At 40.8% G+C, this 11626-nt stretch overlaps 1 protein-coding gene across 2 annotated transcripts in view; it reads left to right on the top strand.

Moving 5' to 3' along the window:
- Window positions 1-345: 345 nt before the first annotated feature.
- Window positions 346-11626, top strand: part of FRY (FRY microtubule binding protein) — a 224315-nt gene continuing 213034 nt past the window's right edge. The window contains exon 1 of one of the 2 annotated variants that reach the window (XM_058019112.1): window positions 346-428. The gene's annotated coding sequence lies outside the window, so the exon portion shown is untranslated. Of the gene's footprint in view, window positions 429-569; window positions 636-11626 lie in introns of those variants that run through there. The other variant, XM_058019111.1, reaches the window with a different exon arrangement.

The following is an 11626-nucleotide window of genomic DNA, read 5'->3' as shown; positions in this document are numbered from 1 at the left end:
CGGCGCTGGGATCGTGTGACACTGAGGGAACCCGCCCGGCCTGCCGCCGCTCCCGGCGCTGCCAGCCGGGCTCCACAGCCCCGCCGCCGGGCTCCTGCCACCTCCTCCCGAGAGCGCGGCGTGATCCCGGCCGCCTCTCCCAGGAAAGCTGCCCAGCTTTCCTGCCGCGACGCCCAGGTCGCTCCGTGCCTCCCCGAGGGGCAGAAGGCGGCCGCGCCTGCCATGCCCGCCCGCTCCCGGCACGGCACAGCCCGGCACGGCACGGCCCGGCCCACCGCCCCCCTCGCCTCTCGGGGCGTCCCGGCGGGGAGGAGCCCCGGGAGCTCCGGGCGGGGCGGCGCGATCTCGCCGCTGGCTGGGACTGCCCGGAGCCGCCCCCGCTGTCCCCATCTTGCCCCGCTCCCCCGCGGCGGCGGCGGCAGGGCCAGGTGAGGGCGGGGCGGTGCCCGGCTCCGCCGGGGGAGGGCCGAGGCGGTGGCGGCGGCTCCCGGTGGCGAAGGAGGGGCCGGGCGCGGGGAGCTCGGGCGGAGGGGGGCCGGGCGCGGGGAGCTCGGGCGGAGGGAGGCCGGGCTCAACTTGACAGGAGGGAGGGAGCGCGGGCAGGAGGCGCCGGTGGCTGCGCTCGCCGGGCGCGGGTGAGTGAGCGGGCGGCGGCGCGGGGAGGGCGGCGGGCGGCGGATGGCGGGCGGGCGGCCGGAGCGGGGAGCGGCCTCGGCCGCGCCCGGCGGACCGGGAGAGAGGCGGGGACACCGCGCGGTCCCCGGCTCCGCTCCGGGGGCTCGCGGCGGCGGCGGCAGCGGCGGCTCTTCGCTGGCGGCGGCCCGGAGGAAAGTTTCGGGGATGCCGGTGAGGCGGGGGCTCCCCCTTCCCCTCCGCCGGCTCCTGGGAGCCCGGTCGGCAGCCGGCGGATGCCCGCCTTGATGCCGCCGTCGCTTAGCGCCCGATGGCAGACAAAGCCGCCTCCCCACCTGCAGCTCCGGCCCCCTCCCCGCCCGAGGCGGCCCCGGGGAGCGCGGGCCGGGCAGCCTGCCCTGCCGGGGACGGGCGTGGGGAGCCACACTGGCCCGCTGAGCGCCAGCAAACTTATTTTTAGATGCGCTTCCCATCACAATGCGTCTTAAAAATAGCATGGTTCTTATTTAAGGAGTGGGAAATAAACTGGTTCTGGAGGCCTCGTGGTGGGATTGTTTTTTTCCTTGAGCCTTTTCTTCTTTAGAGAGAGAAAAAAATATGTTTCAGTGGTATAGGCAACTGTGGGCCGGTTAATATCCACAGGTGCACCTAGGATGCTTCTACTACGGCTTCATTAAGGTCACCCCTGAAGCGTGCGAACAAAGGTGCTCATGGCGTTGTCCTCCGCGGTGTGCCTTCGGTGCGAGACGCGAGGTCTGATGTACGTGCACACCTGATTCGTGCAATACTTCCTGTAGGGTCACTCGAGCTTTTTTTGATCTGTCGTTTCCTTCCTTTTCTGTCCTGTCACTCATCTGCAAACGCCTGCAGCTTGTGGGTGATGCAGGCTGATGGAGTGATAACAGCCTGCAAGATCAGAGCTGTTTATTACTTTGTAAATGAATCTTTTGCTTTTGTTTTAGCTACTGTATCTCAGTAGACTCTGGTGATGGAACTACCATAAAATAAATGGATCTTATTGCACCAAATGTGTAATATTACATCATTTCTGTCAATGACCTCATCATGATTGCTTGCAAAACGTTTCTGATTTTTATTTTGAAGCCACTACAAATAATCGGGAGACTTGTGTAAAATGAAGCATATATGAAAATGGAAAAGTACACCTCCAATAGGGAAAGGAACTTAAGGAAAAAAACCCACTGATTTGTAGAGTATTTTAAATTGCAAAGGACCTCTGGGTGTCAGTTCTGTCTCCGCACTCAAAGCAAGTCCAGTTGGGTAATGTTTCTCAGACTTTGTCCATGCGAGTTTTGAGTATTTCCAGGAGTGGAGGTTATGCAGTCTCTGTGATTATGGTGGTGCCAGTGTTTGACCATCTTTGTGGTGATTTTCTTTTGCTTAATCTATTTGCAATTTCCTGTGTTGCAATTTGTTTGTGTTTCTTTTTATTCTGACACTGTGCACCTTACATCCATCCATGGGTAATCACCCATGTACATTTCATGTACATCTGTAGTTTTAGACACTAGAAGAAGCCATGCTAGTGTTTTGAACCAAAGAACGGATTGTTTCATGACATCATTTTAATTATAATAGCTAGATTTTATTCTTATACATTGGAAATTTATTAATCACAAACATTTGCTTAACACTTCTTATTTATTTAAATGCAATTAACAGCAGATTAGCATATTATTTTGAAATGCATAAAGAATGCATAATGATGAAGACTATTTGTTGGTGCTTTCTTTAAATAAATGGAACAAATAATATACCCATCTCTGTCCCCTGGCCTTGTGTTCCTTAACCTGAAATTGAGATTGCTTGCTCCCAACTTTTGCTAGAGTACTTTCACAATCAACAGCGTCATATATAATCTCTTAGAATGACAGAAAGTCTACTCATTTTAATCGAGGGCAAGCTTTTTGGCTTTAGTCTTGAGATAGATTTTCCTTGGGAAGGGATGTGCCATGAACAATACAGTACAACCTGTTATTACTGAGATGTTGCCTTTGTACTATATAGGTGTTGTTTAATGCTCTGGAGTTGGTTGATATTTATGATGCTGTTGATGTGCTAAATTATGTGGGCACTGTTTTTTTTGGTTTTTTTTTTTTTTTTTTTGTGGGTTTTTTTTTTTTTTTTTTTGTCCAGCAGAAAAATAAGAGAAAGCTTCTGTGCTGTGCAGAATAAAAATCTGCATGTTCTCTACCATGGCATAAGGCTGTCAAAGTTACTTGTTTCTAAATTTGTGTAAATTCTTGGATGTTGCTGATAATACCTCAAAAGCAGGGGAATATATTTGTAATGTGATTTATAGTGTGTCACTTCTGGACGTGTCTGGGTAGAATTTCAAAACATTACTATGGTGCTGTTAATAGCAAATGCTTCTGAGTAACTCATGCTTTCCATTAGAGCCGTATCAAATAATTTATTAGAAGCCATTTGAATGACTGGCTGCACTGAATTTGATGATATTTAGAATCATTTGATAAATAATTTAACTTATGTTTCCAGATAGCAGCTGCCTTTTTATAATGATGGGAACACCTGACGGGTCCATTCAGTGACTTGTATTAATTGTAGTGAGCTTCCAGTCAGGAAGAAATCAAATCTATTTTTGTGGTGTTGTTTTATATTATTTTATTTAGTCGTGTAATGACTGTGTGGGACTTAGATGCTCTTGACATTTATAAATCTCTTCTGCAAGCTTCTGAACTCTACATTATGTATTCTAAAGATTTTAAACTTTACCATTTAAAATTTATTTTAGGTCTTTTAAAATGCTATTTTCTATTTCAAATGTGGACTGCATAGTCTGTTTATGCTTTTCCCAGTCTGTATTAATCTCCTTCTAGCATGTAATTATGGTAAAATAAATAAATAAATGACATATTACATTTCCACAAAATCTAACCTTTTTAGGGGTATAAAGGCTGTATTTTATTTGACAGTATTTGAGGGTGATTTGCATAGTTGGAAAAACAGTTTATCTTGGACTGTTAAGATCAAAGTCTTGGAAGAGGTGATCATCAGGATAGCAGTGATTAATGTAATAAATTTCAGTTTGAATTTGATCAACCACATAAAACCAGGAATGCTCTTGTTATACTCACAAATGGTTTGCTTATTGTAGTGCGTACAGAAGGGCTGTCAGTGGCTTTTACTTTATTGTTATAGGACAGAATTTCATAATGCAGTTCATACACTTTCAGTTTTATGGCCTGGAGGACTGAATGTTGGAAAGGCTGTGCTAAATTAAACCTGGGGTCTGTGACAATGACTAATAAAATATGCTTCAGAGGGAATTGTGAGAACAAATGGAAGGTAATTTGCATCCCCTGCTCAAGGTGAATATGATGCTTTGTAGTTTGGAATTGGCTTAAAATCTGAATAATATTTAATAGCCTCTTCAGATGTTATTATGCATAATTATGATAATTTTGGACATACTTGTTGCTGATATAAGTAACCAGTCCAGATCTGTGGCTAATTTGGGGGGCAGGTATTTTATGCTGGTGTTCTATTTGCATGCTTTTGCCAGACTGTTTCTAGACTCAGGCCAAATTTATTTAATGTTTTCCACCAGATTGAGTGATTGGGGATAATGTGACATTTTGGAAAAAGAGGTTCTTTTGCCCATAGATTTTATAGTTTGAACTGTAGTGGTGACAACACTCATCTGGATGTGAAACCTGCCCAGTTGCAGATTGCTTTTCTGTTTGCGTTAGAACAAGGTCTGGAACTGAAACTGTTTCTCAGAGAATCCCATTATCACCAGTTTGTAGGAAGGTCTGAGGTGTCTATCTTTCAATTTCTCTTGTGGAATTGACATAGAGACCATGCCTGTACTTGCTAACTAGGTCTTTTATTTTGGACTTGGAAAACTTGGCAAGTTTGTGTTCCAACAGCTGTCCTAGTAAATTTTCAGGTATTTTAAGTATAAACATCTACAGAAAAGCCTGAAATTACACTGATACGTACTAACACGAGTCTCCTGAGCTCGGGCTTGAGTTAGAGCTCAGGATAAAAAAGCATTGTTATAATACAGTCTGTTCTTCCTGAATATTGCTTAATTGCAGTATCATATCATCTTGAATGAGGGATGGTTATCATTTCTCATTTATTCAAAGTAATTACTTCTGAGTACTGAAGCAATTGCTTCTGATTCTTGGTGTTTATGGTTTCTGGTAAGAATAGGTTATCTGCTGTATGAGTATATATTTAAGAACTTGCCATTGTGTAGTGGAATTGCACCAGTCAGTATTACTCAGTGAATACTTCTAAGTATAAATTTCATTTTATTACTGATTAGGATTTTTTTTTTTTTACTTTTTTGAACTTTATAGATTTCACATGAAGCTCCATGGAGGGTTTTGAAATTGTGAAATTCTGCAGTTTGTACCACAAGCTCCTGACAGGCTCCATACTATGTTTGAGGACTTATATGTTTGAACTTTGATTGAAATTGCAGATAATGCTGTTCCAAATCAGTGCTCCCTCAGCTTCTGTGTGTGGTGGGTGGCTTTACATTTCTCTTTTCCATAAAGAAATCCTTTATTTGCATAGATACACCCAACCGGCCCTGAAAGGAGTGCTGTTGCTCCTGCTTAAGAGTTACCTTTCCTAGACTAGAAGTCAGTAGGCTGCGGTGTTGATCCCATGAAAACTCAAACAGTTTAATTCATTGTTCACTAATATTTGTACTCACGTACGATCCAAAGCCGTTTTTCACAAAATGCTTTGTGTTTGCAGCACAACCACACATTCTGTTCTCATCAGTGCTGGCATCACTGCTGCAAGCACGAGACTGCTATAGATGGCAGTGTCAGGCTGGGGAAACAGTGGGAGAATTTCTGGTGGCTACAGGCAGCACAGGAGGTGAGAACGAAATTTAAAGCCTGAATTTCTGTCCCTAGTAATTGAAGTTCATTTGCCAAAATAGCACTGATAAAAATCATAACTTTCATTGAGTTTTTTGTTGTATTATCCATGTCAACCAAGAAGTGATCTTAAATGCTTTAGGCAAGTGTCTAAAAGGAGGGTTAAAAATGTAGTAGGTGTTTACTGTCATACTTAAGGCTTGCTTCTTGGAAATTTGTACTTCAGAAAAAAAGATTCTTATAAACCTCTTAACATATTTTTAAATGAGCTGGAACAAGATGTGATATTACAAATAGTATTACTAAGGTCTATTGAATATTAGCCCATGCTTCATGCTTCACTTAATTAGAGTGCTTTGAAAAGAGTTTAAATACAAGTGTCAGTCACCATCATAAAAATGAGTGATTGTTAGGATGTGGATTTATTTTATTCTTTTGCATCATAATATGTGGTTTGTCTTGGAGCAGCAATTGCAAGACCTTCATACCAGGCCATACAAATTTGGCATGGGATTCCAAACTGGAGCACCTCACTGGAGTAAGATTGGAACTTCTTGGGCCACTCCACTTGTAAGGGAGTGGAAGATATTCAGTAGTGCTATAGGATATTGCTGTCTTCTAAGTTAAATAATAGGTGTATTCTTATTTAGATAGAAATTAGTTTTCAAAGACAGGCTCTTTGGACAACAGATCCCTGAAAAAGAAACTTTGTCTCACCTTCTGGAAGGCTTTGTTTGGAAACAGAACACCTCTATTAATTCACTGCAGGACTTCCACTGTGATCATTTTATGTGTACCTGACAAGCTGAATTAAAGCAATGCAGTGACATTTGGGTTTGGTTTTTTTAACTTGATGAAATCAGCTGCTACATCCTTAATATTTTGTTTCAGATGTCTTTACTTAAAAATCTGATTCTATGCAAAAACACTAATATTTTGAGTAGATGATATTGTTCTTCAGAAAAAGTACTGTATACTTGTGTACTTGGCATAAGGAAAATACAAACTGGTGCTTTCAGAAAGCAAGCTGAATTTCTCCTGTGGTAGACAGACTTACTTGTCAAGACTGACGAGTTTAGTGTTGCTGGGCAAGAGCGTGACTTCAACCTCTGTGTATGTGATGAAATACCCCAAATGATGCTGTAGTTAGTGTTGGCATTGAGGGTGAAATGACAGAAAACAAGTAACATAATTGTTTGTAATTGTACCATAGCTGCCTAGGCTATTCCTAAGTCAGTGATAAAGGCAATTTTAACAGACTTCACAGAATTCATCAGTCTCACTTTTTTTTCTTTTTCCCCACAGCATGATGAGATTTGAAATGAGTTAGAAGGAAAGCTGAATGCTTAGCATTTGTTCAGAAATTATTTAATGAATCTGGTTAATCTATAGATGTACTGTCAACTTGGTTATTACTGAACGATCATTTTCAGTATCTGAAAATTCCTCGTCTTATATACATAAAAAGTTGTATGCATTGCTTGTTAGGGATATTTTTAGCAATAGATGTTCTGAGAGAGGGATGGTTTTGGCTATTAATAGTTTCAATAGACAACCTTTATTAGAAGATTGAAAATGAAAATAACATGATTCAGATCTTTCATATTATATTTGCCTATTCCTTCTGTCTCCTGATTAAACATGATTACCATTAAGAGCAAGTGTGCTCTCCTGTGAAGTCTGGAGTTAGTAAAGCTCATTTTGTTATAAACTTGTATTTTATGGTTCCTCTGATGGTTATGATCAGTGTTTTTATTATGTTGAAGGCACGGTAAGGTTTCTCTCCATGTGGACTCTGCTAATGTGTAATATGATGTGAATCCATACTCTCATTCCGGGCATCTATTTGAGCTGTTTGTCAGAAGCTGGTTCTTCACTTGGCCATCTGTTTATGAAAAGCATGTAGCAATTTAACCACCTTAGAGGTTACTATCCTGTCAAAACTCAGTAATATCTGTCAAGTGGTTCAAAACTATTGGGAGGGGAAGAGAGAGATGTTCGCAGACCTCGTGATCACATAAGCTTCTTAGCTTTAGCAAAGCAGACCTGAAATCTGTATTTTAATTATTCTGCAGCACTTGGGATTCTGATGCTCTCCTTAAAGAGATATGTCCCCAAAAAGAAAATTATTTGTGTATGAAAGTTTAAACCGTGTGCTGAAACCAGATAATATTTCTTATAATGCTTAGTGTCAATAAGACACTCCTAAAAATACTGACTTCTTTTTAGTAACTGTCAGACCCACCTTTTTCCCTCTGTAAATTATAAGATTTCATGGATATTTTGTTAGCAGTAATAGCTACAGTTCATTCAAGCAAGACATTTTGATGAGTATTTATTTTACTTAATATCCTTTACTTGATACCCTTCCACTTAATATCCTGAATGTCTGTAAGAGTTTCTACAAGGAGTGCAGAGTCACATGTAGGATTGGGTCACCTGTAAAAAAAGAGTAGATTTAACATACACTGTAAATACAAGGCTCCTGCTAGAAATACTTGTGGAGTAACATATTCTAACATGATGTTTATCTCAGTTGTTTGTTTTGTTTGTTTTTTTTTTTTTTTTTATGATGTGTTATTTCAGTTCTAGTCTGTTGCAATGTCATTTAGCAATCTTGTTCTGGAAGTCATATTAGAGAAGTCATCTTGAAATTAATCCATACCATGCAAATAGGAAGTTGTCCCATAACAAATTAAAATCAATATCTTGCTTATTTAACTGCAGAAAGAAGAATAGAAAACTGTTTTCAGTCAATAATGATCAATGTCAGTTAAACCTTGCAGGACTCTGAAGTGTGCTTTTGGTAGTGACATGCTGTACATTCTCAGGAGTTGTCTTACTGCAAAAACAGGAGGTGAGAAGTAAAATCCTGAAGAGGGAGATAAAATAAAAGCAAAGATTGCAAAAGTAAATGTCATTTTTAATTTAAGGAAACTTAATAGGTTGATAGGAAGGCATTGGAAGGGTGAGACTGGATGGAGATGGAATGAATGAAGAGCATAATAAAGAATCAAGGGGAAGAAATTACCATTTATGGGAAAAGAATGAGGGCCAGTAAAGCCTTTTGAAAATCATTGGTGTCCCAGTAAAAGTTGAGCATATATCTCTGAATATACTAATTTGAATACATTCTTCAAAAGGATCTGCAATATTCTTAGACTCATGTTAAGCTGACTTTTTGAGTTGCTTCTTTGATTTCATTGCAAGATTTAGCTGTGACAATTAGTTAGCTGTGACTAATTTGCTAGCTGTAAATCATCCAGGCCTGAATCTTCACTTCTCAAAGTTTGTCTCATAAAAGGATAAAGTAAAATACTTTGTAAGTCTGGATGAACAGTGTCAGAACCATGTGAGAATTCCGTATTCCCTGTTTAGGAGCAATACTGGAAGGCTTACACAACAAGGCCTTTCTGTCACCACATAGGCTTAATGATGCTGCAGTGGTATTTTTTCCCCAGTCTAAGCATGGCAAGTAAAACAACTCTGGCCATTTACAGTAGTCTCATTAGGAGGTGCAAGAGCAAAATAAAATGAGATTTATTTTGCTCTTGCAGTTCCTAAAATGCTTGCTAATGTCATCTTGGAAAGTAAAAATACACGATTTGTTTTCATGCTTTGTACACATAGTGTGTCTTGTTGGAAAACACTGCTGTTGTGCTATCATAAAAGGATGAGAGAACAGCTGCCTGTATATTTAGCCCTGAGTGTTGTCTTAGGTTAGACTGAATGTTTCTGAGAGGGTGAGAGAAGGTCACTTACCATCAAGGAAGCTGAGATCCAACTGCTTCTGAGGTGTAACGAGGAGGAGGAAGGAGGGAGCAGATCAGAAGGTGCAGTGCTGCTAGAGTTTGGGAGATGGAGAGGAATGGGTCTGTCCCCAGCAGAAGTCAGACCTCGGCAGCTGTGTCTGTACCGCTGTATCCGTGGGTCTGGACCTGGACACCTTGCTCAGCTGAGCTCAGCCTGGAGCAGTTTGCTGTACTGGGCATGCATCCAGATCCAAGGACAAGCTGAGTTGTGAACAGTATAAAGAGTTGGTTTGGTGCTCAGGATGGCTTCTTGTACTGCCTTTTGTTCTCTGGTAAAAGATTTTTAGGGTGCTAAAGCTGTATATAGGCTTATGGAAGTACCAAATTCTTAGTGATGTTATTTAGAACAAGTTGTTCTAAATTATTTATGAGTCCTTGGAGGAAACTATGTGGATATTCTTTGCCTGAGGTAGTGGCTGCAGATTGAGCGGGAAATAAGGTCCAGAGGAAGGCATATTTCCCACAGGAGCTTGGCTATGGGTTAGATTTGGTTCTCAGCTTTTTTTAATAGTGTGAACTGGCAACAAACCAGCTTGAATTCTTGTTGTGCCCAGTTGCATTGCTTGAGGTTCTATTTTGTATTTTAATTAAATACAACTTCGGAGCCCAATAGCTATGGTCTGGGGGGTTCTTTTCTTCTTACTTTCTCTCGGTTTTAGAGGGATTGGTGAAACAAGACTGTTTTAATCTGAATTCTGCGTTGGGTTTCAGCTGCAAATGCTAATGCAATTTACACAAATAAGAGGCCAAAAGGAACAGTCAAGAGCATGTTCTTATCTCTGACAGATTGCACAGTGTGCAAAGTTCTTCATAAATACAGGTATTTAATATGATGACATGATTAACTTTTGCCAGCTATCCACTGATTTTTTTTTTTAGTGAATTTACAATTTAAATTTATAAGCATATTTAAAGAGTGAGAGTGGGACTTTTAATACATTTATTATAAAAATGGAAAAGACCAAAATTTCCTTACTTCATACAGTCAAAGTTGTCAGTAGAGAGAAACAGTGTGGAAAGTGAATGTTGCTGTAGCTGACTATTTTTCATTCTTTAGAGTGATTTCCATGCTATCCTTTTCCTATCACTACTTTCTTTCTTCTGCCTTGTAAGTATTGCTGTGGAGTCTTTCTTCTGTTAATAATTCTGGTCTAGTAATTCACATGCTAATACCTATCTTTGAGGTGTATAGTAACAGGATCTACAGTCCCACTATTCACAAATGAGTCTCCGTTCTTTAAACAATCTGATTATCTTCCCCGTCCCTTGCGAGGATCCACAGTGCTGCCTCTGGGACTCCAGAACAATTTGTGACTGATCAAAGTCTGCTGATCCTCAGGCCAGTGAATCCACCTGAGAAGGAGCCCTGTTCAAATGATGTCTAAAGCATTCTGTAATATTATTACTCTTCTCCTCATTTCTGCCACTGTTGAAAAATGAGGGAAAGGAAGAAATGGCCAAGCTGGTTGGCTGTTGTTTTCATAGATTTGCATAAATCACATGGGTGATTTGTTGTTTCTTTTCCCCTTTGGGAGATGGGGAAGAATAGCTGTATCCTTAATATGCCATGTAAGCCATATTTGAGTATTGCTGTGGCAGGTAGCTCTTTGTATACAGTCTCTGTTATTATTACAGTAGTAGTTAGAGTAGGTTAAAATGTAAATTAGTATTTTGTTCTCTTAATAAAAGCTGTGTTTGAAAAAGAGTGCAAAAGGCAATAGTTAAACTGCTCGCTACCTATTGATTGAGTATTGTGATCCTGTGTGGGTGAAAAGTTAATATTGATATCCTTAAAGATGGCAGGTTACTTTGCTTAGCAGAAATTACAGAAGATTCTGAATAAGTTTGTGAATGTTTGTTATGTGAAATTCAGTGTTGACATATATTAGGTTCTACTTTGTTGACAAAGGGAATAAAATAAAATACATATGCATCATTGGGACATCAGAGTAAATATCCCCCTGTGTTGATGGATTAATAGATAAGCCAGGCCCTGCAATTATTTTTTCCTGACCCAACCAGTTATGAGCAAAGACATGGAGATCTCTGTTTATGTGAAGCTGTTTGCAGTCAAGAAAGAGAGTGGAAGTTGGAGATTGTCAGCCATAAGTTGGCTTTGGAAAAACTTCCCTATAAAGCAAGATTGAGAAGATTGGCACTTTTAAACTTTTCCCGTTAGAACTATATGCAGAATACTAGCCTTGATAAGGAAAGGGAATTGTGTGTTCTCTCTATCCTTTTTGATGAAAGGCTAAAGTCTGTGTAATAAGCTAAAAAAGTCAAGTATGAAAGAAC

This window comes from Melospiza georgiana, chromosome 2 (assembly GCF_028018845.1).
Source record: "Melospiza georgiana isolate bMelGeo1 chromosome 2, bMelGeo1.pri, whole genome shotgun sequence".
Lineage (NCBI taxonomy): Eukaryota > Metazoa > Chordata > Aves > Passeriformes > Passerellidae > Melospiza > Melospiza georgiana.
This window is presented reverse-complemented; position numbering and strand designations above follow the sequence as displayed.